The 24,213-nt window shown below is 45.7% G+C and overlaps 1 protein-coding gene across 2 annotated transcripts in view; it reads right to left on the reverse strand.

Annotated features, from left to right (window-relative positions):
- The window catches only part of SCAF11 (SR-related CTD associated factor 11), a 968,921-nt gene extending 945,310 nt beyond the window's left edge, over nt 1–23,611 (reverse strand). For both annotated transcript variants that reach the window (XM_085653364.1, XM_085653363.1), the window contains exon 1: nt 23,429–23,611. The gene's annotated coding sequence lies outside the window, so the exon portion shown is untranslated. The remainder of the gene's footprint in view (nt 1–23,428) is intronic.
- Nucleotides 23,612–24,213: the final 602 nt, after the last annotated feature.

The raw sequence follows: 24,213 nt of genomic DNA on the forward strand, positions 1-24,213 counted from the left end.
ACAGCGCACGATCGTCATTACACTGAAAGAACATTTTGTTTACTTTAAGCCATGTTGCACAACAGCCCAAGCTGCTGTGAAACATCTTTAAAAACACTAACAAAGAAAAGTAGCAGATATTTAAGGATGGCTGTTGTGGACCTGCGAACGAGAGCTTGTAATGCGCCAATACAATAACTGAGTTAAAAGAAGCAACACTAACAGAAGCTGTGACAGTAATCAGAACAACTTTCTTACAAGCTTTTAGGAGCAGGCTGGGATTCTCGAAAGAGATAAGTCGTAAAAACATTGTTAACTCATTGTTGTTATTAACTTTTAGGAGGTGAGACACTGCTCTCGCTCTAAAATACATAAGAGTTTGCAAGAATCTGTTAAACTGCTTAGGAATGAGGAAGTCTGAGTACTATTCTTCGTGGGAGGGGGTGCCTTTCTTTTTTAGCATCAGCTTCTCACTATGGCTGGCGGACACTTCCACCGACACAATCAGTCTCCTTTCACACATTGGAAGCTATGTTTGCCCATCGCACACTTGTCCAATTAAGTCCAAGAGGGTGTAAGCCCATTCTCTCGTAGACACTAGACCAGTGTTTCCCAAACTGGGGTCCGAGGACCCCCAGGGGTCCGTGGCACACTCCCAGGGGGTCCGCAGGCAGCAGTTTTAAAAGCACTGCAAAGTTCCTTGTAAAATTAGCAGTTTGAGCAAGTATAAAAGTGTCAAGAAAATGGCAGTGATTAATGTACCTGCTGGAGAGAGATGAGAGTTTTGTCCAGTGGCAGCTTTGACTTATCTAATGTGACACAGAGGGTTAATATGTCTACTGCAAAGAACTTGTACAATGCATTTTAAAAAACAGTATTTTATGTGCATAGGTCAGTGGGTTACTAATTTTGTCACAGAGATTCTTTTGTCACAATTCATAAGGGACAATCGTAATCTAGCACAGTGTCCTGTAAACTGTCATCAAAGAGCTGCTTGCAAACTGCATGGTAAAAGTTAGCAACATATGTTTATGCCCAGTCTATCATTATCCTGATGCTGCTATGTTCCCACTTCCTGCACATGAACAATTTTGTAAGGCTGTTTTGTCACTTCTATGTGCGCTGCCTAATGCAGCACACATGGAAGTTACAAAACGTCATTTTTATTAACCCTTTCGCTGCGGCGGGAATTCCGCCGCAGCGCTGGGGGGTGCGGGGGGGGGGCAGCGCGGTGGCGCTGTGCTCATGACGGAGCCGCTCCGTCATGAGCCACGGTTGAGCTGTGCTCATGACGGAACAGTTCCGTCATGACTCCGCCCATTTGCGTTGTCCCCCCGCACAGGCAGGGAAACAGCGCCGCGTAGGCGGAGCGGCCGCCAACGGCCGTGACATGACGGAACCGTTCCGTCATGAGCACACTGCAACCGTGGCTCATGACGGAGCGGCTCCGTCATGAGCGGGGAAGGGGTTAAAGATTGTTTATGTGCAGAAAGGGTCCCCTTCCTGAACATAAACAATCAAACTTGTTGGAAAAAGCAAAAACAAGGAGAAATAAGGCATTACTCCTCATTTCGCCAAGTTAAGACCAGGTTTTTCATGGTCTTAATTTTGGTGCTGTCTCCTATTTCAGCTGACCTTGTAAATAAAGGGCAGCGTCAAAATCAATGGGTGTTTGAGTGAAACGCCCACTGCAACTCCCACTGCCCACCTTTTTCACGCTAAGCATTGCGTGAAAGGGGGCCTTATATATAAGGCAGCGTTAAGCCACAATAAGTGGCTTAACGCTGCCTTGTAAATAAGGCGAAGCCCCTACTGCCACAGGAAAATCGCAAAAAGTGACGTTCCCATGGCAATAGGGATTTGAGTATTTGTTTTGTGTGCACACGTGTTTATTTTTTTCGAATTACTGTTTTAATGTTTGAAATTTAAATCTTACAAATTGCTTGGGGGTCCCAGGCTTCCAGTGGTGGCTCAATGGGGGTCCTCAGGAGTCAAAAATTTGGGAACCACTGCACTAGACTGCTGGGCTAGAACATATGTACCTTGCAAATAACCAGGACTGGTGCTACAATATACCACACTGAACTAAAGAAAGTTGCTACTGTGTCTGCCCAGAGTGGAATCCCTTTCAGAAAAACAAAAAAACACATTGGCAAAGCTTGTTTTTTGTGATGGTCATTAAAAAAAAAAAAACAACGAGGGAGGTGTGCAGGAGGAGGGTGGGATGTATAGCAAGAACGAACATAGGGGATAATGAACAGGAGGGAGGTGCGGAGAGCAGCATCAAACAGCAGCAGGAGAAGGTGGGAGGGAGCATCAACAGGGATTAGTGAGAGGAAGGTGGATGAGGTGGGGAAAGCAGTACGGGAGTGGGACACAAACTTCAGCAGCACACAAAAGTGAAAATTAAGGAGCCAGAGGATGGTCACAGGAAACTGCATTTGGTCCATGCTCCATGGCAGAGACAATGCTGAAGCCCCAGGGAGGAAGGAGGCGGCACTGGCCAATCAGAAGGAAGGAAGCTAGAGTGACATGGGACGAACCAATGGAAAGTAATGGGTGGGCTCAAAGCCAGTTTTGGGAATTTTTTTTTTGTTTACAAGAGATTGTGTGCAGAAGAACCCCCCCCAAAAAAAAACAAGCCATTGTATGTGATGCATGGGTTTTGTATGTACCATTCTTTACACAGATGCCCAAGTGTAGACTATTGCAAATATTACAAATGAGGGCGACAAAAAGTCCACAAAACACAATGTGTGTTTGAGTATGTCCCACCCATAGACCAATGTTCATATGACAGTCAAGTGAAAAGAAAAAAAGAAACAATTACTACAGAGCGCAGATTAAGCCCTGCCAAAACCATTTTATGCTCAAAGACCAGAGATGGCCAATAACAATCACTCAGGCAGGTGTCAATTCAACCGAGAAATGGAACACTTCCCCCCCCCCCCACTTCCAACACCACAGGCCAGTGTCAACACCCAAACAAACAAGCATTTGCAATGCAATAGGTCTCGCAGTTACACGAGTTAAAGCTATGGGCATTGTAAATGACAATGCCTTTTATTTAGGTTCTTAAAACGAAAACAAATATAAAAAGGCATTGTTATTTGCAATGTCAATAGCTCAAACTCCCATAAATGCGAGACCAAATGCTTGTTTAACTCTGCAGCAGTACCACCCTTTGCTGCCTTCGATTTAACGTCAGAGACTCGTTATAGTTCTTTCAGTCTCATAATTTCAGAACTGACGCATTTTCAATATGCTGTATAACGAAGCGAAAGTTGTTGCTTATTTAGCTTGTGCACCTAACAACTATTGGCAAAGCCAATAGTCCTGGCTTGCTGTAGGTGTATTGTTACTTGTATTATTGATCTGGCTGCAGTGACAGAAGCAGCAAATTTACCAGTCTGGCAGCACACTATGCTAAGCACAGATTTTTTTTAGTTTACGTGCTTTTAAGCCAAGCCCTTAATTACACCGGCCATGACCCTTTGCGAGACCCCCTAGTTTTCTCATCCCATGTAAAGCCCTGTCTGTAGCTTAAAAAAAAAAAAAGAAAAAAAAAAAAAAAAAAAAAAAAAGGGGGGGTAGCCGGTAGCAAATGTGTTTAGTATCAGTTTTGCAGACCTTTGGTCAGTGCTGTACATGCATGCATGGGTTAGCTTACATGTCGCACTGTAAGGACTAAAACATGCTGACAGGATACCCCAAACACCCGACTGCTCTAAAATTCTAGAAAATATTAAAAACGAACCATCTTTACAATTTTAAGTTATGTAAAACATAGCGCTGATACGGAGGCATTTATGTGTGTGTTTTCATTGGTAATGTCTTTCATTAACATCAACACCTCACATTTTCCAGGTTAACGTTCCTGGTTTCCCTTCTTCAGTGACAAGAATTCCGTAAAATCAGGCTGCACTTTTATAAAAGCGTCGGCTCGGCGCTGATTTCCAACTGCTGGTGAAGCCCATACATACCACTTTATGTCGGCAGAGCAGGCATGTTTCCCTCGCCGCGACGCGCTCTGCTGCCCTGTTTATTATTATTATTGATTAGAAATCTGCAGTTTGTCAAACCGTCTTTTCCCAATCATCCAAGATAAATGGCCCTCGACTTTAATGGTGCTGTAGATTTAAGCACCCACTGGCCATACTGAACTTACTCACACTTTAATATGCCAAATGTAATTTGGTTTCCCCTCTCCCAGTTTCCCGAATTGCTAAATTAAATTACCTCCGTCTTGCTTTTCGTTTTATTGCACCAGCCGATACCGCTGCTGAAACAAACAAGCAATGTTTTGGTTCACTGTAAGAGCCTGAGGACAGTTGTGAAATTAACAGGGATGAAAGGGGACAGGAGATGTGCACGCATACGGAGTGCACATTTCCTGCCCCCTTTCAGAGGAGACGCCAGAGAGGAGACGCCATGCACAATGCTTGTCCTTGCGCGCACATGGTTTGTCTCCCTTCCGAAACCAAACCGACAACAATAGTCTCGCCACGGCGAAAACAGCGCATGCGCTCCGTTCGCTAGGCGAGACCTAAAAAGGGGAAAATGAAAGTAACATTTTATTATGTCACTAGACTGTGTACACAGGTCGGTAACAATGAGTGTAAGAAGCATTAACAACCTGCCCATGAGCCAGAAGTATGCTTTACTAGAGACGGACTGTCAACATGGAATAAACATTAAAGTGACTAACAGTGGAAGGTATATAACCTCAATGGACTTAAACAGAGCTTGCTGAACAAAAAAATTATTTGACAGTTCAGGCTCTTCTTAGGTGTGACAATGTCACAGATTCTCAGGCAATGGCCTACCAGTCGCAAAACAATAAAATTGCAAACTTGTTCCCGACAGTAGCAGAGTTATATGAGGGAAGAGTCATTTGATCTGATAAAATGCCCTTTGTGGTGGCATATTATCACACTTGATGGGGATTAATGTTGGCATCCTGCAGTACAAGAGCCATAATTCCTATAAATACAATGATACCCCTATTGTTAACTAGACTGAAATACAGAGACAATATAAGGATAAGCATATAGGCAGTAACTGCATATTTCGAACCCGGACAAAAGAGAGTGCAGTGCAGAATGCAAAGATACAATTGACGAGGACTGGGGAAGAGGGAGAGCTCTTATAGAGGTGGACTGCCATTTCACTGTGATGTAGATTTCTTTAACAGGAGAGCCTCTTCAGTCCTTTCCTATATTGGATACTGGTTTGTACTTTCTTGATGGGCTCTAGGATGTTACAGGTCTGTCAACTAAAAACAAAAAATTTTTTTTAAAAACTTGTGCGAAGGGGGGTGGGGTGGTACTAGTGCTGAGAAGTACATAAAAGGCACTTCTGCACCCCGCCTGAAAAATAAAAAGCTTGACTGTACAGATGTCCTGGGCCATTTTTACACTCCTTAATGAGCAATGGCTATTCAAAGCCTAGGAAGACGAGAAAAATCCACTTGCCCACTCACAATAACGAGTGAGATTTTATCAGGTCGAGCTATTTTTAGTATTTACTCGACCTTTCTGGCCAATTAATTTAAACTGGAAGGAACAGGTTTCTGTTCATTCACAAAGTGAATGAACAATAAAGAAGCCTTTAAATCTTGTTGCTTATCTGTTGATGGAAAATGTTTTTTTTTATTTTCTCTCATTATAGTTAGTCCTTCTTGTCAAGTGAATTATCTGACATTTGTCAAACAAAAGGCTTAAAGTGTCAGGTTTTTTTCTTTCTAACACCATATTTAAACAGCTTGTAAATGAATAGTACAGTTATTTCAAAATATATCAGGAATTATTAAATAACTTTTTTTGTAATTCAGAAGCGTGATGCAAACAAAGATTTACATAGCAGCAAAACAAACCACAACACCTGGTGATGTGCAAATGACATATTTGCAGAAACTTTATTTCCACACATTGTACACTATATAGTTTTAAAACCACATGACACTAGAACATTCTTTTGGCATTTCAATGTAAAATCTGCTGATTACAAATGACCATGTCCTGCTACTTTATGCTCTAGTTATGTATTTATTAAAAGTGAGTTTTTAAATACGAATCAGAAACATTCCTACCCCTGCATGGATGACAATGCGGTTAATGACCCAAGGCAAGTAAGTAGTCATGTGTATCCTATAGGTGGCTTGATTTGTATTACATATGGAGAAAAAGTTTAGTCTATTAAACCAAACAAGAGTTTTCCGTACAGCAGGCATGCTGAACTCACGTATTTGAAGGTGGGCTTATATGTGATAAAGAGGAATATGATGTCGGAGTGAAATAAAATACTTGCCCAATTTGAAACCAGTTTATAGGTCAAGGGCATAAAATTAGGTCGAATAGATTATTTAAGCCACTAGACCTGCAGGACTAGTAATATTTTGGGGATTTTTCGAGGTCTGTCTTTGAAGTCGTCCCCAGCTCATTTTCCCTGCAACTGTGCCCCGAGCTCTTCACTGGGTGAGCATGTGAAGAGAGCCTTTATTGTGTGCGAGAATGTGGCAACGTGCAAGTTGGCAGTTCCGGTGTTATGCTGAACCTGGAGGCGTAAACGGAGAGGGACTGCTGTCTAGTTTTTTCTCTATTGCATTTCTTGATCTTCAGTTTGAGGGAGTCCTGGCTTCAAGTGTGTCTACAGTTACTGGGGAATGGAGCTTGTCAGTCAGCTAGGTGGGATGCGAGTCATGATGGTTTTGTAAAGATTTCAGCTTATTTTGAAGATGGTGCAGGTTGGCGATGGGAGCTAATGTGATAGCACCATGTGGCTAGGATTGATATAGCCATTTTTCTTTAAATTCTTGGCGGAATGTGCTACAACATGCAGGATTCCATTAAGAGGAGGGGTAAAAGTGAGATCTGGGAAGCTGTGCAGCAGGGCTTGATGGTCAAGTCTCAGGTCACTTTCTAGGAGGAATGGTTTCAGGTGATCATGAGAGAGTGGGTATCAGGATGACTAGTTACTGGTACAAATCATGTCTTGGCCGGGTTGAGCTTAAGGAAGGTGCTAGGCATCCAGGTTTGAATGAGGTGCAGGCAGAGAGTCTCTAGATGTCTGAAGTGGAAGACTTTGAAGCAGAGTGATGCTGGTGAATGTTGATGCCGTTATCAGCGAGCAGAAACTCAATGGTTTCCATATTGAGGATGAAGATAAATGAGGACAAGAGGACTCTAAAAGTGACGGGGATCTTCTGGGAACAGGAGGTGTCCATGTGAATGGACTGATGTCAGTTGGATAGACAGAAGGATGAAGCAGCGAAGTAGCTAGTGAATTCCGTGCACCAAATGCTTTGCCAGGGAACGGAGAGGACAACTTTACAGAGCAATGAACATATTTTGATATGCATATATCCATTTTGTGTAATTGCATTTATTCAGGAATAGGCAACAGCAAGGAGTCACTAGAGAGACTATCTGAATACAGTGTGTGCCTCATCCATTTGAATAGGTCTGAAAAAAAGAATTAGGCACATGCATATTTAATAGCACAACTTTCACATGGGCCATGAGGAACTGCCATTTAATATTTCTCAAGTAAAAGACTAATAATTTCATGTGTGTGCCCTTCCAGAAAGGGTATGCCTGTAGTTTGACACTCATCAGCAATTTAAACTGACAAATTGTGAGTGTCAATACAAGCTTGAGGAACAAACCCCTGAAGCGTCTTAGCTTCCAGGGCTTTATCATAACTAGGCTATAGATGTAGATGTTTAACATGTGCTGTCAATGTGTGTAGCCATGGGTCATCTAAAATGGCAGTTTAAGCAGAGAGCGCTTCCACCACATCGATGTACTCCTTCTAAAATTATGTGTTCGCCATTCAGGTCATGCGCAAGAGATCGAGTCCAACAATACAGGGCCAGCATAACTAAGCGGGTGTTCCAGAACGACATTGTGGAGGATGCGGCCTCTGCTTCTTCGATTGAAGCCACAGGAAGCAGCTCCATAGACCCAATCGCAACAGGGGCAAGCCAGATGAGGCTCCCACATTCATAATGCAGCCTAAAAATATAAATAATGCCCTATACTGAGAGGTTGAAGTAATCTGGACATTGTGAAACAATGCCATAAGTGAACTATGTGCAGTGCCGCTGGATTATGCAATTCTGTGGCCACAGGGTTTTCCTGTCTGGCTGAGCTAATGAGGCAGCCATCTGGGAGCTGTTGGAGTCAGTCACCAGTCCTGGACATCTTTCATTGTGGCCAGCTGGTCCACCTTGGGTGGCCAAGAGTTCCTCCTTATCGGTCCTATTCTACTTGCACTCCAACCGCCTTTGTCTCTGCTTAACTAGGATGACCTCCCCTCTGGTCCTGCTACTACGGCAGCCATATGCCTGCCCGGAGAGCTGCCTTCGCCCGGAGTTTCAATCCAGGTCAGGATCAATGTCTCTACCTTTCATTGTGATCCTCTAGGGGACTCCCACTTCCATGCTGACCTCCATACTTGGAGGTCCTATTCCCTGGATGGTAGGTTTTGGCCCCGTTATGATCCCACTCCCTCTCCGCCACTGGACACAACCTAGCCTTCTATCCCACCGGTATGATGGTTTAGAGGGGAGTTAGACCAGAGTCCCTGACCGTGCATTTCTAGTCACCTCCTGTCCACAATCTCATTGGATTATCCTCACTGGACTTCCGGAATATGCGCCCTCCTCTTCTTATTCTTTGCGCTATCGCTACCCTGGTGGCCCCTCCTCTCCCTATCATGGCTTCCATTCGAATTAAGTCGGGAGTTAACTGCTTCAAAGTCATTTACCCACCCAATCTGACCAAAGCAGCAGCAAAGCGGTTCAAGCACAACACCATTGAACAATTCTCCGATTCCCTCTTTGTTGATCAATTCCATAATGGGTGCCTGGGGAAAACTCAAAAATGACTTAATTTTTCACTCACGATATCCCTTCCTGGTCCACCAGCTTCTTCAATTCCTTCAACGTCTCCTCCTCATCTATCCCGCATGGACAGTGGCAAAAAAATTCCCCCTCCACTAGCTTCAATGGCTCTCTCAGCATTACACTTTACAATCATGGTAATGTCATGAAACAAGCTACAGACTCCTGTCTTTCCCTCATTGATCATCTCTTCCACTCCCTTCATCCAACCGATACAACTATGATTTCCCTGGATTCTCCTTTGAGCTCATCTCCTTTCTCCCCCCCCCCCCCCCGATACTCGATCAGGCCACGTTTTCCGGGAGTCACAGGCCTACCCCTTTGTTCCCCCCTACCTTTACTCCCTCCCCTCCCCAATTGGTTCCTCCCCCACCCTGCACCTGCCCGATTCTCGAACGCTTTCTCCTCCCCCCTAATCCAATCAACCTCCCCCCTTATTATTCCACCCGTCTTACAACCTGGTCTACCGATCAACTTTCCTTACCTTCCCCCTTCCCTCCCTCTTTCACCTCATCCCTTCCCGCTCTTCCCCGTCCCCTTCATTCTTCTCTTCCACCTCCCTTCTCTCTTCAACCTCCCCTCCCTCTTCCTGTGCTTCCTAACCATGTCCTTCGACAATTCCTACCTCGTCTCCCCCTCACTCCACCTGTTGCCTGTCCCCCTTCAATCACCGTTCATAACTTACAGTACTTGTCCAGAACCTTTCTCTCTTTTCTCCCCATACTTCTGGCCTTCCTTGGATCCCCCTCCCTCCCCGCCCCCCTTGTACAGCACCCTCTCCTCTCTTCTCCACGTACCGTTGGCATTCATCTAACCCCCTGTCCTCCCCTCCCTGTTCAGCCTCTTCTCTCTTCTCCCCTTACCTTCGGCCTTCATTTGACCCCCTTCCGGCTCCTCAACCTTCTCCTATTTATGATCTATACTCTTCCCCTCCTACCCCCCCCCCTTGTACAGCACCCTCTCCTCTCTTCTCCACGTACCATTGGCATTCATCTAACCCCCTGTCCTCCCCTCCCTGTTCAGCCTCTTCTCTCTTCTCCCCTTACCTTCGGCCTTCATTTGACCCCCTTCCGGCTCCTCAACCTTCTCCTATTTATGATCTATACTCTTCCCCTCTGTTCAACACCAGTAAAAATATTTCTCTTCCCACCTGTTTTATCATCCTCTCCCATCACCCACCATCGTTCCCACCTTCTACCCTTGCTCCCCAACCATTCCCCCCACCCCTCCCTCCCCCTCTGCACTTCCTCCCTTTTCCCCCTCCCCCACCTTGCCCCGTCCTCCCTCACTCCCTTCCATTTCCCCCTCATCCAGATCTCCCAGTCTTCAATCAAACTCTGCTCCACCTCCCTTATCCCGTTCCCCCACCCGTCCCCCCACCGCACTCCCACTCTTATCCATCAAGCCACCCAACACTCCGTGCTCAGCTCTCCTCTCCCTAGAAAATAAACTTGATTCTCTAATCTCTTCCATTTCCCAGCTTGTAGCGCCCATCTCACTTTTAACCGCCAAGATGTCCCTCTTCCCTAATACCCTCCCGAGGAGTTCCGTGCTCCCGCGCCCCAATAAAGCAAACCACAGTCTGTCCTGTACAGACATCTCCAACTTACTAGCCAGCTATAAGACCACCAGCGTCACTCCCCCTTTACCTTCATCTCCCATTAATTCTATGCAGTGCACTATTCAGACCATCTCCTCTGTCAGAACCTACCAGCCTCCCTCTTACCGGGCACCCTCATTCAAGAATCTTATCCCTATCTCCCTAAACAGCCCTAACACCCCCATCACTAAAACTGTTGCGTCAAAAATGCAGATCTGCAATCAAACACAAATTGGAAATTTCTGACATTATCACCCTCCAGAATCTTGACATGTTCTTCCTCACTGAGACCTGGTTTAATGACTCCTCTCATACTTGGTTTGATCTTCTGGTACCCACTGACTACTCTATCCTCAAATGACAGATCAGACAAAATTGGGGGCGGTGTCGCCATCATCTTCAGGAATTCTCTTCAAATGAAAGCCTTCCCTACCACCCTTTTCCGTACATTCGAATGCCTATCCCTAGAACTTCAAATACATCATGGCTCACCCTTTAGATTCAATGCCATCTACCACCCACCCGGTAACTGCTCTTCCTTTGTGGAGGAACTCACAGACTTCATCAGTGACCAATTTTTTCAAAGTGACAGACAGATCTTCCTGGGTGACTTTAATCTCCATTGGGGCTCTTTGGAAGACTCGCTGCCAACAATCTTGCCACCTCTCAGCCAACGATCTCTTCCAACATTGCTCTGAAAACACTCATTCCAAGGGCTCAATTCTGGATGTTATATCCAAAGCAGACCTGCGGACTACTGCTCCCCCCATCCATGTAGACTGGTCTGACTACTTCCTCGTTCCCTTCCGTTTTAATCTTTTGCACGTTATAAATCTCGGCCAAACTAAAAGAGCTACTACCTGGTTTCGCAACACTAAAAACATTGATTTTGACACTTTGTGACTCTGCTATGCGGTCACTTCCTAGACTTGACCCCAACGTGGATGTTAACGCTTTCGCCACTCAGTGCCTCTCAGTCCTAGCAGTTGAAATCGACAATGTCGCTCCACTCCAAACCAAAAGGAAAAGAGACACCCCCTCAGCACCTTGTTTCAATAAAGCTCTCTACAATGAAAGGAAAAACCTTAGAATCCTAGAGAAACATTGGAGAAAAACTCCTACCTTCAATCTCTCTGCTACGTTCAGAAAGATCCAAATACCACAACCACATCTTCCATGAAAAAGCATCCCATTTCAGATCCCTCCTTGACTCAAAAACAGACCCCAAAAACTTTGACCTCATCAAAAACCCAAACTGTTCGCCCCCAACTACTAATCCCGAGGACTCCACAAAGAAAGCAGCCTATTTCGCCATTTTCTTTGATGAAAAGGTCAAAGCACTGGTGGATCAAGTCGCCCACCCCACCCCCTTTGAGGAGCGGAAATCCTTAGGTCACCTGGCAATACTTTGACGTCATCTCGGAAGATGACCTCCTCAAATGCATCCTTGAAACCAAACCATCCAACCACTCTTCTGACCCCATCCCTAGCATCATCGCCATAGATTTCTACACCCATACTCTCTCTTACTGGACCGGGCTAGTTATTCTCTTCCTCAGTCAAGGCTCCCTCCCTGTTGCCCTTAAATAAGGACAGGTTACCCTCTTCTAAAAAAAACCCTCCACTGATGCAACCGACCTCAACAACTTCCGCCATATCACCACCCTCCCTTTTCTTTCGAAAATCACTGAAAAATGTGTTGCGAAACAACGTTCCCTACATATTATGGACAAGAATCTCCTCGATGTTTTCCAATCTGGCTTCATCCAAAATTGCAGCACTGAAACAGCCCTGTTGCAAGTGATTGATGATGCGTTACATATACTCGACTCCGGGGAATCGTGTCTTCCGATTCTTCTGGACCCCTCTGCAGCCTTGGACACTGTTAATCATAGCACCCTCCTCAACACTCTTCAACAGAGAATGGAATTGGACGGCACAGTGCTTAAATGGTTTGCCTCTTTCCTCTCAGACACATCCCAAATGATTAAGATAGCGAACAGTCTCATCATTGGCTGTAGGTCAAGGTGTCCCTCAAGGTTATATCCGGGCACCCACTCCGTTTAATCTCTACCTGGAACCATTAGGGAACCTCCTAAGCAAATCTAGGATCCATTACCATCTTTATGCGGATGACACTCAAATCTACCTCAAGCGGTCTTCCGCACACGATCTCTTTACTCGACTCTACTCAACTCCATCCACAACTGGATGTTAGCTCACCAACTCATTCTAAATCCCGCCAAAACTGAATTCCTCCTCCTTTCAACCTCTCTCTCACCTCCTCCTGTTCAATCGTGGATGGATCAGCTGAACCGGCTCAACAACAAACCCATCATTGTCGACAGAGCTAAATCTCTAGGTGTCATTCTTGACAAAAAACTCAACTTAATCTCCCACATCAACTCTATTGCCAAGAACACACGGTACCAGTTGCGACTTCTATGGGGGAATCCGTCAGTTCTTCCCGGAGAAAGACTTAAAAACCTTGGTACAATCGCTGGTTCTCTCAAGACTGGATTATTGCAATTTTCTTCTGACGGGCCTACCCAAATCCAAATCCATCCTCCATTTAGCAGCTCGCTTCATTTCAGGGTCTAAACGAAGCGACGACATCACTCCTATCCTGTCCTCTCTTCGATGGCTTCCGATTGAGGCAAGATCTATTTACAAAACTGCCTGCATCACACACACAGCCTTGCACATGTCCTCCCCTCGTTACTTGGCAAATAAATTGAAATGGTCCAGAGGCTCTCGACCCTCTAATAATGCGGAAAAGCTTCTGCTTGAGCCCCCCCGTCTTCAAAAGGGAAAGATCGATGGCGCAATCCTTCTCAGGCAATGCGGTGAGAATATGGAACTCACTTCCCCCTTTGCTCCGTGCCACCTCCTCTACCTCAAAGCTGAACTCAAAACTCTTCTCTTCCAAAGACACTTTGAGAACTAATACTTTCATTCTCCGGCGCCTCTTGGAAGTTCGCTCTTCATTGTAAATTTGTATTTTTTCCTGTGCATCCCTCACCCCTGCGTGCTGTGTTGGATTTTGTGTACCCTTCATTCTGAGGCCCCTCTTGGAAGTTCGCTCTTCGTTTTAAATTTGTATTTTTTCCTGTACATTCCTCACCCGTGTGTGCTGTGTTGGATTTTGTGTACCCTTCATTTTTAGTCTGCGTAGTGTTATACTCTGTACCACTTTTCTCTTGTAACGTAACTAGCTCTATTGTACAGCGCTCTGACACCTTTGGGTAATGTCCGCCCTTTATAAAAATGCACTAAATAAAAAAAAAAAAAAATGAGTTTGCCACAAGCCATCATCTGCTGCTAAAGCTGCAGATTTTAACCACAAAAAAAAAAATGTTTCTAGCTCAATGGATTAAAGATTACTAAAAACGAGATATGAAATTACCAATCAACGGAAGGCCCTTCTCAAAAGTTGACTAGTTGTCTTTAAGTTGCATACTGCTGTATGACTAGTACTATTGAGGTGAAATCCTTCCCCAGACACTGTCACCATGAGTAGCAAGCATTTGCAATGCAATAGGTCTCGCCTTCGCGAGAGTTTAAGCTATTGGCACTGTAAATGACAATGTCTTTTATTTATGTTTTGATAATTAAATCATAAATAAAAGGTATTGTCATATACAATGCCAAACTCTTATAATGGGAGACCTATAGAAAGAAGCGGCCACTATTGTCCCGCACACACGCTGACACTCTCCTACACACAACAGGCTGACACACACACACACTATAACTTGCACACACACATACTTGCACACAAGCTGCCTTATGCTCATACATACACCGACGCGCTCAGGCATGCACCCACAACTTCACACACACACTGACTCATGCTTGCACATACGCTGACACCTACATTTTGCACACACACGGACTCATGGTTGTACACACACACACACACACACACACACACACCCCCCCAGACACCTACAGCTTGGCATAGCCAGGGCTCTCACACGCTGCTCCGTGCACACACACAGGCAGGCGAGCACACGCACAACCAGCCATTGCACATACGACCCTCACTCCGGCAAACGCATCCCAACAACTGGTCTCACAAACTGACACATTCAAACACACAGACGCCCCGGAGGGCACTCACTCACAACCGGGCACAGCAAGCCACATCCAGACACACTGGCCTACCAGAGACTTGCACCGGCATGCTACAGACTCACCCACCTATCACAGACCCCTCTAGACACACCCACCTACCACAGACCCATCTAGACACACTGCCGTGCCACAAACTCACTGAAACACACCGACCTACCACGAACCCATATACACACTGCCATGCCACAGACTCACCGACCTACCACAGACTCACCCAGACACACCGACCAACAGACCCATACAGACGTCACCCTTACAATCACTACATGCATTCAGTCACCCAGGCACGCCATAGCCGAATCAACTCGCATAGTTCAAAACCGGCACCAACAATAACACAAACACACACACCTCTTCTGAGTGCAAGGCTCCATGGATGGACAGACTCACAGACCCGCGTGTGTGACCCTAGCTTGAGTTCACCAGCGTGCACGCCCACTGACTGCCTTCATGCACACACTAACAGGAGCACAGTGTTACAGGCCGCACCCCCTCCCACCACTACCCCAACAAACCCTTTCTATTGACATGGGGCTAAACAAATTATACACTGGGGTCTCGAAATCCTCTTCCACACCATGTCAATTCAGCGCAGTATAACACGCGCACAGCATTGGTTTGGGAACCACTGAACTAGAAGTACTGCCAAGCAAATAGAAACTGCTATGCGCCAGACATGCAGAGTAAGACTTTGTTTCCTGCACTGCGCACACGCGTCAGCCGTTTTAAGCCTCATGCAGTTTCACTTTCTCAATGTGCCCACGCAGTTATCTGTAGAATTGACTTATGTACGTGACTTCGCTCAGCTCAACTTCTATGACTACGCATGCGTGATAACTCAAAGTTAAATGTTTTTATCCGGGCAGTGACCGGCTTGCGAGAAATTTCACCCAGATACAGCTGGAGCAGTTGGGTGAGACCGGCAGGTGAGTGATTCTGTGTGCACGTGCCGGACAGATGTGAAGAGCGGCTGAGCACGGTAATGGTGGGTGGGTGGGTGGGTGGGTGGGTGGCTGGTTGGTTGGTATGGGGGCGGGGGTCCGGTTCTGATGAACACGCGCGCTCAGCAGGTCCTCGATCCCCCATGAGTCGGGAGCACTGGCATGTGTTCTTCCCTTCCTATGCGACTCCCCCTGGTAGGCTTTTGAATGACGTAGTGAGTGTCGCACAGGGGAGAAATAAAATAGTTGCGTATTCGAACAATTCTTTGTAACCACCCAAACACGCTCTGGGCAAGCTGGACGGTGGTAAAGGGCCAGGGGTCAACGTGGGTAGTGAAGATGTCGAAGGAAGGAGTTGGCGTTTGAGCCCATTAGATGGGGTGTGTTAAGATTGGGGACGTGGTTGAGACTGGGATTTGAGGCCATTTGAACGGTGGTCTGGACCGCCATGATGTCGTATAGTCTTGTATCTGCCCTTATTGGGAGCACCAAATCAACCAAGAGTGGCTTATTGGCCTAAATTAAGGGATGTGGCAAGGCTGCTGCAGCTTTGGGACGGCTTTCATGTTAAAGCAAACAAAGCAAAACAAATGCAGCGTCCCGCGAGTGGTGCGAGCGTGTAAGTGGGGCTGTCCAGGCGAGCACGGTGGGAGCGCGCATCGGCAGAGAACAGACGGCGTGAGCGTGCACATGGGCTGTCCGGGAGAAAGTGCACATCTGTCGGTTAAGCTTCGGCACAGTCGATGAGCATGCGTACAGCTTGCGGCGTTATTACAACTCCTGATCGCACCATACACGTGAACATCACCTGTCCAGGCCGTATGCGTGCACATGTCCTGTCCCCCATCGAGAGCAAGTCGACAACAATAGATATCGCTAGCGCGCAGCGCATGGCGCTGCATCGCTAGGCGAGACCTAAAAATGTTAACATAATGAAGTAATACGGTCACAAATTGTGCTGCATTATTTGGCTTTACTTGCTGCATAATTTGGCCCTCCCCTTCTTCCCAATTTCAATGTCCCGACTATGTGGAATTAATATATCATATCCAGACCCTTTAGAATCGGGGTTCAGGATAAAAACAAGCATTGGCATAGCCAATAGGTCTCACTTTTGGGACCTTATAAGTGTTTAGCCATGCAACAGTTGCATAACTAAATACTTATATGGTCCCAAAAGCAAGACCCATTGGCTATGCCAATGCTTGTTTGTTTACTACTGCTCTGTAATAATGGTGGCACCCGTGCTTTAGCTTAAACATCTTAAGCTAAAGTCGGGTGCAGAGATTGCTTCAAAAAGCAAAGAATTGTCTATTTCTTTACTTTTGAAGCAATCTCAGCACCCGACTTTAGCCTAAGATGTTTAAGCTAAAGCACGGGTGCCACCATTACTACATAGAAGTAATAAACAGGAAAAAAAAACTGGCTCACGGAGATCAAAGCGGCTGTGAAAGTGATCGCGATCAAACATCAAAGCGGCCATGCGGACGCGAAATTGAGGCGCGCGCTCGCGCACATGCACTCTAGCTCTAGGCTACAGTGGTAGCACTTTGAGCCCTCACAAAAAGTCTCACCAGACCAGCGCATGCGCTGGGTCAGACGAGACCTAAAAACATAGCCTCTAGACACTCTAAATTTGTACTACTAGTACAGTACGGAGGGCCCCTGCATGGAAACCCAGGGATGCAGTGGCGCACAAATGCTGTTAAGCCATGACAACTCATAATGCATGACCGAGAGGCAGAGGGGATGCCAACCATCAGCATATTGGTGCAGGGGGAACGGGACGAGTCTTCTACTACAACACATACAGTAGCCATGTTTACCTTTGATGCAGTGACTGAAAGCTCCTTGGTGAAGGCTGAGCTTACACAACTAACGCAGCTTTATCAAAATAGTGCCTTTTTAAATTTAAGGAAACGGAGAACACTAATGTCTTCGGTATATTCAAGTATTTTTAGACTGCGACACTACAACCTGGCTGTCCATATCCCCCAACAGAGGTCCCTGAACAAGAGCCCTTTACCCAGCTATTTATTTCAATGGACAGAAGTTGGCCGTCAAACTGCATTAAAAGACCAATGCCTAGCAGGAGGACAGGGGCATAGTTGCTAGGGACAAGTGGGAGGTTAAAATCTGGATGGAAATTTCAGATGCATGGATGAAGTTCTGCTGTATGCAGACAACGTTGATATCCCCGATCCACAAACACAAATATACACTTTGAAGACATACATCAGGTATATCATATACTTGAATTAATGTGCCGTCACTGTGGGTAACCATGGCGTATCTAAAATGGCAGTTTGAGCGGAGAGCGCTTCCTCCAGATCGATGTAAGAAGGGCCCAAGAAGATTCGGATTTGCAATGGTAGGCCACTAGTCCATCTTCAGTCTGCTGAACATAAAGAAATGATTTTGCTTCTGTGGTACTGGATGCATGGGGTGAGGAGAGATAACAGAAATAGGGGTGAGGTTACCATGCTGGAAGGTCACGAGGAAACTGGTCTAAATTAACTCAACTATACAAGACAGGATAGGAGAACAGAGTCTCAGAAAAAAAACAAGGGCAATGAGCCACAACATGTTACTGGCTCTTGCCAACAAGGATAATGTGAGAGGGCTGACAGGCAAAAAGCAAGCTCATGGTATTGGGAGCAGGGACCTGGAGTGTACAGGCAGGTACCAAGCAGTTTTATAGGAGTGCTCTACCATAAGAGTTATTTGCTGTTTAAGTAGCTCCATGAACTAAAAGTTCAGCTGGGCTACATAGTGTCTTGGTGCATTTATGGTATTCATCCAAATCAGCACCCTTTCAGCGCATTCTTGCCTTGAATGTGGGGGAGGCACCTCAGGCACTACACCCTACTTGGTGGATGGAGGAATGGCAGAACAATCCAATGGCTCAAGACTGGATAGATTCCCCAACAGCCCCTAAATCGAGGAAAGGCTCTCGGATAAACTTGGCAGACTCATCACTACCTCTCTGCAAATGTACAATATCCTACCCTTCTTTGGAAGCCAAAAACCTACTTTTCAGGATCAACAGCGGCATGTGCAGCTAAAAGCAGTGGGGCCTGGTTGTGGGGAGGGGGAATGCGACAGACGACCTTGAGGGAATAAACAAAAAATATTCAGTCGTCTGACAAAATCCTCCTCACACCCACCCGGCCCTACCACTCTTACCTGCATGGGCTGCTGCTGTTCTGGATCATTACTTCAGAAGACTGTTCAGGCATAGTTCTTCACGCGTTCCCTGAAGCCAGACATGATGCTACTCTCATCAAACAGATAAAGAATAATATACACCAGCTCCCACAGTGAGGCATCAGTACTACCCCTCTTCATTTCAGGCGTACAAATTACTCAATACTTCATGCATCACTTCCATGGAAGTAACAACCATAACACCAATTTACCCATCATAAAACCTAACCAGGAGGCCCACGCAACAGAGGTCCAAGGCAATATAAGTTAATTGCGACGGAGATTTGAGACTGGCACAAATTCGTTATGATTTTAACGCACTAAGCAATGAAGCAAACGCATCACTTTATGAAAGTTTTAACTAAGAGTATGACGGTGTTTATATTGAAAGCTTTACTTTTTAATGCAATAAATAAAAAAAACACTTTAATGCAAAAAATATGAACATACAAAGGGGGAATTAATCGACCAAAAGGAAAGCAAACTAGCAATGCAGCTAGCAACTGCCATAATCCCTCCACACATCAGGTTTCCCCCGTCATTCCTGCACTTCAGATAACAGCAGATTAAAAGAAATCCCTATACGACGCACAACATTCACTGTAGACCTATCTCCTTCCACTACACCAGCCTCAAGACTTACAGGCATAGGCAACCTTTTTTGCGAGCGCAAACGGCGCGATTCGCAAAAGTCTGCCGTTTGTGCCCGCAAAAAGGGCTTCTGCGATGCATCAAACTAAGGCTTTCGCAATTTAAGAAATTGCGATTGCATTTAAGGAATCTCAAATCGCGATTCGTTAAATGCAATGCATGATGAAATCTCAAATAGCGATTTCGCTAATAGGGGCCGCAAATTACTATCAATTTGAACTTGATGGTAATTTGCAAAAACTTTGAAAAAAGCACTAAAGTGCATTCTTCAAAGTTGTAGGTTACACACACACACACACACAAACAAACACACGTTCCTTTGGGGCATGTGTATGCACAACATGTGAGCACAGATCAATTTCAGGGGTGCAACAGGTTGTCCTTTTGACACCCATGCACCCTTGAAATTGCATGCGCAATTTGCAAAAACCTATTGGCAAATTGCGCATGCAATTTCCCATTCATTCCTATGGGCCTGTAAGGCCCATAGGAATGAATGGGAAGGCATTCCTTAATTGCGACTCGCAATTTGGGAGTCGCAATTAAGGAATGTTTGGGAATTGCCAATTTCATAGCGATTCCTACATGCATAGGCTTTTGTAATTCCTTCATTGCGATTCCTTAATAATCGCAATTAAGGAATTGCAAAATCCTATTTTGATGCATGTGCCCCCTAGTAAAAAGGCTCTTCCTAACAGCCCATCCTCCCAATGTGCGAGCAAAATCATAAATTGTTTCTTATGATCAATTTATGTGCACGGCTCTGCTGTTCCTTGGATTTGCATCAAACAATTTGCAATACATTAAACGGGAAAAAACATATATGTTGATGGCCAGAACTGTATCAATTTCCAACATATATAGATCCCAGTGAAGGGCGGAAAGAAGGACAGTACAGACCTCTGGGGAACGACCATTATGGTAAGTCTTAAGCATGACAAACCGTTAACGGAATGTGGGTCATAGCACCCTATTTCTCGAACCTGAAGAAGAAAATCCTGGCTAAAGTGCTGTCTACGCACATAGCCACGGTGATACGTCCGGTAATGCATGTCGACCAAAACGGCCTTTTACCAGGCAGAAGCTCTAGGCATTGCCTTCGTTGGCTGCACTAGGCATTGACCTGCTCCAGGGTACTGTCCGGTGACACCGCACTTCTCCTGATAAACATAGAATGGGCCTTTGATGGGGTGCACTGGTCCCATCACCTGGATGTCCTCCAAAAAATGCTGTTTAGACCTAGGTTTAAGAAGTGGGTTTCCATACTGTACATGGACCTTTGGGGCCTAGGATTGAGTAAAACGAGCCCTATCACAGGAAATCCCTATAGAGAGTCACTCGACAGGGCGGTCCACTTCCTCCTCCCCCCTATTGTTTGATCTAGGAGCCTCTGGAGACACTCATCCGGGTGAATGCTAGACTTCGTGACTGAGTGAAGGTGGGAGCAAAGGATTGCGTTTTTCTATATAAAAATGATATGCTCCTCTTCATTCAGAGACCCCGGGACACCATCCAGCGGCTCATGAAGATTCTGAAGACATATGAGAAAGCATTGGGGCTCAAAGTTAAATGGGGGAAGTAAACACTGGTACCCAAACGAGGGGCAGTAAATCTGGCACGGGGAGCGGAGAGATTCTCGTTTGTGGGTGGCAGACGATAGTTTCCGTTATCTAGGCATGACTGTGGCCTTCACCCAACAGATACTGGGAACTCAACATTGTCCCAATAACCAGTTTTCTTTGGGTGGGAAAAACACTAGTGTCTTGAGAATTGTAGGCTCTCCTCATTTGAGGCGGGCAGATGTTAAATTATACTATTGGACCTCACAGCTGGTGAATATTAACTACTGGTTCCGAACGTACAGAGGAGACCCCGCTCAGTCTGGAATTGGAGCTGCTGCACCCAAATGGTGTATAGTAAGTCCCCACCTCAACCAAGTCCCCATTAGGTGCGGGTATTCGAACCCTGCCATGTGAAATGGTAAGGTACCCTTACAGGGGCAACACCCCTCTGGCAAGGGTCTGGCGGAAACAGCGTGGCATGCGGGATTTCATATTGGGGACCTTTTAGGTATATCTACGTCAGAAAATATCAGGGATGGGGCACATTCAATCATTCCAGGAGCGAGCGGCTGAATTTCATCTACAGTTCTCTAGGTACCTCCAGCTGCGACACACTCTGGAAGGGTACATTAAAAAATTGAGCACCCTCCCGGAATTCAACCAGAGAGAATGTAAGTTGGTTAAAGATGACCTGGGAAAGGAAGGCATCTCCCGCTTATATAAATTTGTATCAGTTAACATGCCGGACCCACTAACGACCCTCTAGGCAAGGAGGGAGGAGGATAAGGAGTGGGTTGAGACGAAAATTGCCCCATGTGCTTTGGCCTAATCAAGTATTTCCACCAGATCTACTCACCAGCACGACTCAAGCGTATAGGGCATGCCCAGGGGGGCAGAGCGCCACCGATGTCGCCACTCCTCGGGCTCCCTTAATCATGTACTTTTTTGAATGCCAGTTTTACAAGTGTACTGTCAAGTGGTCAACAGACTGGGCAGGCCTTTAGCTCTTATATCCCAAAATTATACTAAAGGGGGATCATGGAAACAATAGGGAAGTCCTGGGCCACACAACTTAATTGCTATAGGTTACTATGTGGCTAAGAGAAACTTGGCTATGCACTGGAGAGGAGACTAGGCCCGCCACTGCAGGAATGGGTTAGGGGCATAGACTACTGTGCTGCAATGGAAAACTGGTATTCAAAGCACAAGGTGTCCTGAGTGCCTGTGAGGTGAAGTGTGACAGATGGATTAGGGGTTGAGCAGCAGCAGGAAGGCTGCCCCTGGATTACCAACCTGCAACTAAACCTGAATAAATAAGATACGACACTTCGGATACCTGAACTTCATTACTGCAAGTCCCACCGAAATATGAAAGGAAATGGGCCCGGACGCACTATAAAGGGCCTATGCACGGCCCATGACATTCACAAGTGAGGCTGGCACTTTTTAACAATATGTGTATCCAGATGACACTGGAATGGGGATTATATTTTGCTTCTACAGCAATAATTGTTTATATCCTTATGGTCTGAAAACATAACGTAATGACCCTGAGGCCGGAGTTGTATTTGGTATTGTTGTCACTGATGTGACAATCCAATAAAATGTTATTTAAAATAAAGGGGTGGGGGCGGACAGCACAAATACGACTGAATGCTTAAATATCCGTCTAGGTGCGTGGCTGATTGTTTCTCGCCCCTCCCACTTCTGACTGACCACGCCATCTAGAAATTCAAACGTGTTAATAGTAGTGCAGTCAAAAGTAAAAGGAACATGCAGTATAAGGTTATCGTCATTTAACAAAAATGTCGCTTACACAAGTGTGGGTAAGGTATAATGGGGCATGAACTCGTGGAGGTGTAATGGGGCATGAACTCGTGCTATCTGTACACCCTGTATGTGCTATACCGATACACTACAACACCAATTCAGGAGGAGAAAGGAAGTGGTCAAGATTACACGTTCAAGCGCACGTACTACAAACACCATATTATTCTTGCCGACTAAAACGTGGTCCTTCTGAGGGTAGAAGCAGGCTGGTTAAACCGTGGAAGTCGCATGCCCAAAATACACTTGCTCCGAGGAAACCTGGAATAACGCGCTCACACAATGCGGAAGAACAAATACTTGCAGTGTCAATTACCCCGTTTCCGACCTGTAGCCCAAGGCTAAAATTTAGAGATGAAGACGACGGTTTCACGCTGTGACCCGGCTGCGGAACCGAACAGTTGTCATATCAAGTTCAATACATAAAGAGGCGTATGCTTGACGAATTTCGCCAGATCACCACGGCCGCTAACCGGGCCAGGCCTGCCGCAGTTTTCAGTCGGAGAGCGTGAACGCTGTTTCTTATTGATCGGACCCGTCGAGAACGCAGGATTCCTGCCCTGGTGGGTACATGTGCCACGCATCGCCTTCTGTCGATTGAGAGGATTCCGACTCTTACCTTTTCCGTTTAGTTAGCGGCATCCGAGGCTGAGACGGTTTACAAGACCGCTGTCGGCAAGGACACTTCCGCCGACGAGAACCACCCGAGCACTACTCTGCAACAAGAGCACATCGCTTCCTGCGGCCCCCTCCAGCGTTTTTTCCCTGTAAAGTGCGTATCTGCTGAGGAGCTTTCCGCCCACAATAGCCACCCGGGAAGTATTCAACGTCACGTGCTCGCCGTATCGCTGCGCTGGTTGTCTTCAGCTCCAGTGTCGTGCTTGTTCAGATGTCGAAGGCCACAATCTCTCGTGCGCGTGCTAAAGCTCACACTTCACCAAATCTTGGAGGATTCAAATTTGGAATAGTTGTATGTCTCTTATCCAAGGTTTTGCAGCTAGGTTCCAGTCATAAGAAAAATAGGATGGGGGAGGCAGGGGGCTATAATTAATATATGTAATTCACCATGATGTCACAGGAAGTGACGTCACAATAAGTAATTTCACACTATGGCTCACTTATAATGTAATTTGCCTATTTAACAAAAACAAGTTAAAATCATCATATTTAAATGTGAAATTACATTTTTTTGTATTGTATGTATGTTTTCCACCCATCAATTTGTAATTAAGCTCAGAAATGCTGAAAAGGGACAGTATTTTAAGAAAGAGGAAAATAACTAGCTATTACATCTTTAAACCAACTTTAGAGAGTAAACATAATGTGCTGGTTGCATATTTAAATAGTCAAACTTGCTGTTAATGCAAAATATCCATATTTGTTTTCTGACAGGAAGCCTTTTAG

Source organism: Triturus cristatus, chromosome 4_1, assembly GCF_964204655.1.
Source record: "Triturus cristatus chromosome 4_1, aTriCri1.1, whole genome shotgun sequence".
NCBI lineage: Eukaryota > Metazoa > Chordata > Amphibia > Caudata > Salamandridae > Triturus > Triturus cristatus.